This window comes from Macaca fascicularis, chromosome 8 (genome assembly GCF_037993035.2).
Source record: "Macaca fascicularis isolate 582-1 chromosome 8, T2T-MFA8v1.1".
NCBI classification, from domain to species: Eukaryota; Metazoa; Chordata; class Mammalia; order Primates; family Cercopithecidae; genus Macaca; species Macaca fascicularis.
The window spans coordinates 81685289-81691288 of record NC_088382.1 but is presented as its reverse complement, the minus strand read 5'-3'; positions in this window follow the sequence as shown (position 1 = coordinate 81691288).

Sequence of the window (6000 nt, the reverse complement as noted above, 5' to 3'; positions counted from 1 at the left end):
TAAACATTTTCAGAGCAAGAATCATCATTTTTCATTTTGTGTCTTATGAAATTACAACCTTCATCTGTCTGGTACAAAGCAGATGATCAATAAATATTTAACAAAATTCTCTTGATAGAAAACAGTTATTGCTACTCTTTAGTTTAAATTCCTTCTCACTTGTTAAAACGAGGGTGATTAGATTTGGGAAATTTGGTACCCTGGAGCCACCCGAGTTATGTAGTCATCACAGACAACCAGGAAAGTATGTCTACTTAGTCACTACCATTTGACACTACTATTTCTGCTGTACATAATCTGATGGTGCTAGGGATCCCTCGGACAGAAAAAGAAGAGTATTGACCGAGTCCAGTAAAGTACTTTAAAATGTAAAGCTTTAAAATTGGAAGAGACAAATTCATACCGTAAACATGCTAAGTGCCATCAATCAGACCCATGAATAGGCCTGTGATAGTCTTGATTTATGAGTGGAAAAACAGGCTCGCAAAGCTTCAATAACCTTCCAAGGGCCACACAGGGAATAACTGGTGGAATCAGAGTTTAAACCTATTTCTCTCTAGCTGAGAATCTGAACCCAAAACCAGTCCCTGTGCCTCCCCAAGAGATGTCTGTCAGGGTGAAAGGAAGCTGGTGGGAAGATGGTACCCACCAACCAGGCTAACTGAACTTTAGGAGTTAACTCAGAACAACAGATGAGCCATAGAGCTACAGATCCTTCTGAGAGCTTGACATGGGATGAAAGTGCAGAAAGGAGTCAAGGCTATCTGCTGCCTTGGTGGTGCCCGCCAACGCAACCCAGGGAGTGGCACTTGTCTATAAACATATCTGTTTCTTTTTGGGTTTGCTTTCCTTTTTATTTTATAATGAAGATGATTTGAAAAACACCCAATTTATATGTGCTGAACTAAAAAGAAAATAGATCTATTATCACTTAGGATTTTTAGCTCACAAAATTACGTACTCCTGGAGAGCCCAGCAGTGGAGGCAGGGAGTGGCCAATTTGAAGATAAGCAAAGAACTGCTCCTGGGAGAAACTGAGGTAGGGGAGCCAAGAAATACCATGACCGAGGAGAAGCCCCAGTCTGCCTAGAATAGCTGATCATTTTTGTTTGAGCTTAATAGATACTTGCTTAAGTGAGTTACAGGAACAAACAATTTTCTACCAACAACAGCTGATCCACTTTTTTCCATCTTCACCAAAGACAGAAAAAGAGAAAACATGGATGAATCGAAACATATAAGAAGTACAGTAGATTTAATGAAATTGCCAGAGACAGGTTTTCTAACCATCTGGGATTTGTGATTTAGAATTTGTGCAGTTAGGGAAGAATCTGTGATACAGATTTCGTAGAATCATAAAGCCACAAAACTTTAGAGCTGGAAGGTATCTAGTAAGTAATCTACTTTAGTTTATCATGGCATTCTAAAGATAATAAAAAAGGAAGACTATCTGGTTACTGTAATTACCTAACTTGGGACTGTTGTGCAACAATGTAAAAGTATGGCCCCAAACTATGTAAGAGGTAGGAAAGTTTTACGATATAAACAGGATAAGAAACTATAATTATAGCAATGACAATCAAAATCAAAATAATCTAATCATTTTAAAGATAAGGAAAATGAAACTGGATTTTTGGAAACTGGCTTCTCATCTGTCTTGGATTAGAGAAAGACCCTGCTTGAAAGTTTGGCTTTTTAAAAAAATCCCTTTGTCATTTAAGGTTATTTCTGGTCTGTGTCTTTTACTGGCTGACTTCTCTTTGTCTTTGTCCCCTAAACCCTTCCCGCTCCCTCTGCCTTAACCTGCAGAATTAATTCTACCTCATCTATATTCATGCAATAATTTAGGCACATCTCCATTTTTAAAGAAAAGTTATCAAAAGTACTATATGCCCCAAAATGCAAGGATGGTGTGGCATGAGAAAATCAGTCAATGTAATACACATTATAGAATGAAGGGGAAAACTCACACAATCATCTCCACTGACATGGAAAAGTATTTAACAAAATCCAACACCCTTTAGTGATTAAAAAATAAAACAAAAAACAAAACACTCAGAAAACCAGGAGAAGAAGGGAACTTTCCCAGCACCATAAGAGGCCTTTATGCTGACATCAAACTCAATACGAAAGACCGAAAGCTTTCCCCATACGATCAGGAACAAGACAAGGATGCCTGTTTTCACCATGACTATTCAACATCGCACTGGAAGCTCTCACCATAAAAAGGAATGAAACACTGACTTGTGCTACAACATGGATGAACCTTGAAAATATTATGCTAAGTGAAAGAAGGTAGACACACAACGTTACACATTGTATGATTCCATTTATATAAAATATTCAGAATAGATCAATCCTTTGGGACAAAAAGCAGATTAGTTGTTGCCAGTTCAAGGAGGGAACATAGAGAGAAACTGTTTAATGGCTAAGGGGTTATAGTTTGGAAGGATGACAATATTTTGAAACTTACAGAAATGGTGATTTCGTGACATTGGGAATATGCTAAATGCCAGTAAATTGTCTACTTTAAAATGACATTTTTTTTTTTTTTTTTTAGCATTCCACAGTGTCATCCTTTACTACAGCAAGGTAGCTGACTACCGAAAACTGGGAAAAGCAAGAGTGAATACTTTAAAAAGGTTTGTTGCAGATACAAGAAGGCAAGTGGAGGCAAAGAAAACTCAGTGCCAAAGGCCTGGATATGGCTCCTTAAGGAGCTCCCTGCAGCCAGGCTACTCCAGGATGGCTCCTCTGCGCCCAACCGGGCAGCATCGGCTTCGCTGGGAAAAGCCACCCACTGAAATCAGCTGTATTTAAGAACTAAATTTTATGTTAGGTGAATTTCATGACGTCACCAAGTTCAAGAAAAGGAGTCCTTTGAAACCCAAATTCAAGGGCGGTAAATATATGTCAGTGGGCATTTCCCCACTATATTAAGTACTTACGCGCTCATTGTTTCTGCTGTTTGGGGACCTCTCGGCAGCTCCAGCACTTTCCACAGGATTCAATAGGAAAAAGAGCGCCACGCAGCCTGGCCCAGTAATAAAAAGACGTCATTAGCGCGCCATCTCGTGGTGAATGTGTAAGTTGCAGCAAACCCTCAGGCCGCGGATTTTTTTTTTTTTTTTTTTTTTCTTTTTTTCTTTTTTTTAAGCCTGTGTTACCCAGGCTGGAGTACAGTGGCACTGTCATGGCTCACTGCATCCTTGACTTCCTGAGCTCCAGCGATCCTCCCACCTCAGTCTCCTGAGTAGCTGGGACAACAGGCATGAGCCACCACACTGGCTAGTTGTTTATTTTTATTTTTTGTAGAGACAGGGGTCTCACTATATTGCTCAGGCTGGTCTCAAACTCCTAGACTCAAGTGATTTGCCTGCCTCGGCCTCCCAAAGTGCTGGGACTGCAGGCATGAGGCACTGCACCCGACTAGGGAGCAGAGATGAACCCGAGGTTACTTTTTGTCTTTTCCTCAAGCCGGAGTGGTTTAGGTCACTGGTCAAGAATACAATGATCGGGGTTGTACACCTTCTCAAAGACCTCACGTTCCTTAACATCAAAATGCTCTGACTTATTTCGGATTCCTTAGGAAACAGTCTGAAGGAGAGCCATGAGTACTGACTCCCTGTCGGAACCTGGTCACAGCTTCAGGACATCCTCGGCGAGGCGTCAGCAATCCCCTTGAACCAACGGTGATGGTGTGTAGGGGGTTCAGGGAACCTTTTCCCCTACAACCTTCAAGAAAGCAGCTGGTGGCGGGGGTCCTTCTGGAGCACATACTCTGCAGGAGGGGATCCAACAAGGCCGATAAGCTGGATTTCCGCACACCTGTCACTGTGTCAGGGGCACCCCCTGCACGGCCGCCACTTCTGCCTGTGGGCCATCTGTGGCTTCTCAGGTCCCTTATAGTAACCGCAACAGCGCTACTGTCATCACAGCTCTTCCAGAAGACAGCTCTGGGAGGTTCCCCACTACTCTATTTCTGAAATCCTAATGTGTAGCTCTCTGTTGCCTTGTGGTTTGGTTATGTTTGCGGGCAGGGTTACAGTTCTGAGGGGATTTTGGAGGTGGTTACTTCAAGGAAGAGTTTGAGATGAGCATCTCATTTGCGCTTCACAAGTCCTCTGTGAGACAAATAGGGAAGATTATTATAATTCTCTCCATTTCATGCACGTGTTAAACCCAGGCCTTGTCTTTATTTAAGGATAGATATAGGCCAGGTGCAGTGGCTCACGTCTGTAATCCCAGCACTTTGGGAGGCTGAGGCAGGCGGATCGCGAGGTTCGAGACTAGCCTTGCCAACATGGTGAAACCCCGTTTCTACTAAAAATTCAGAAATTAGTGGGGCATGGTGGCGGGTGCCGGAATCCCAGCTACTCGAGAGGCTGAGGCAGGAGAATCGTTTGAACCCGGGTGGCAGAGGTTGCAGTGAGCCAAGGTTGCCCCATTGTTTTCCAGCTTGGGTTACAGGGCGAGACTCCGTCTCAAAAAAACAAAACAAAAAAGACAAACAAACAAACAAAAAAACCCTATAAAGTGGTAGATCCACTTGCTGTGTCTTTCCAGAAATACAAGAACCATTCTACTTCTTCCCATGGAAAGCCTGCATTTCACACGTGTAATGATTCAAATCTGTGTTTTAAGATGAGAACAGGCAAAACAATATCGTGCTCTGTTCACCTTCTCCACCTTGACTCTTCACTCGAGCCGAATTATATTATTATTGGTGGAAACACAAACAAAGACAGTATTTTTAACATGTTTTCTTGCCCTTGGAGCAAAGAACAGCAAAGACTAGTTGACTCAATCTGATTTGAGGCAAAAGGCTTGACAGGCATTAGTAACCTGAATGTATATTGCCCTCTTGTGGCCAATAGTATTATCACATGAATGTAGGTGCGTCCATGAGAAAGAACTGTAGTAATTTGGGGAAACTGCTTGTATAACACTATGGTTGTTATTACGGTGTACAGATTTTAATTGCTTCATTGTCCCACTGTCAGCTATATACATACATACATAGGTACACAGACACACAATTTTGAATCCTATATTAACAAAGATGTGCACATGAATTTTTGCAAATTTTCAAACTATAAGTAACATCTAAACAGCCCAGACCCTATGTTTTCTTCCTTGCTTATTTCTTAGGAAAAGAGCTCTTTGACGAGAATGTTCAGGTTTTTGTTTATGAATACAAAGTTTTAATCTTATGTTTCCTTTTAGCGTAACATGGAGCCATAGTTTCCAGACTTTTTGATTTCCCAGAAGAAAATTCCAAAAATACCACAAATTATATTGGTGATTTCAATTATTTTTATTTTGCCAAATTAGACATTTAAAATAATTAGTTTCAAACTACTATTATCATAATTTCAAAAGAGAAAGTGCATTTTAACATTCAGGAAAAAATGCAGGGGCAATATGATGACTATTGTGGCTTGAGACTTTCTCCCTAATGGCCACGACAGGTGGGTGGCAGGAGGTGAACATTTAGAAATCACTGAGTGATGGCAGAGGCCAGGTGCATTGGGTTATTTTCCAGTTGACTGGTCATTAGCTAAAATTAAGACTGTATTGGTATGAGACAAAACACAGAGTGTAAATGTGGGTCTTCAAGGATTTCTCCCTTTCTACAAAAACCCTGTTTCTCGCTCCTTGCATCTTAGTTTGTACTGCCTGTTCACAGGTTGCTGTGGATTTTTTCTGCACTTACACTGCCAGGCCCAGGCTGGAACTGTCCTTTGGCTTGCCTGATGGCACCTTCTTGGTTTCTTCCTCCTGCCCTGGCCACTTCTAGTTAGTCTCTTTTGCAGGCTCAGTGTTCCTTGCCAGAGCCCAATGTAATCCCTATGACGATCATTTGAAGGCATGAAGACCTCACCACATTCATCCTATAGATTTTTTCCAAGCTGAGAACCATCAAGTCTTTCATCTGACCTTTATTCATCATTACACTTGCACTCTAGAGTCCTAGTTGCCCTCCCTTGGATGTGCTCA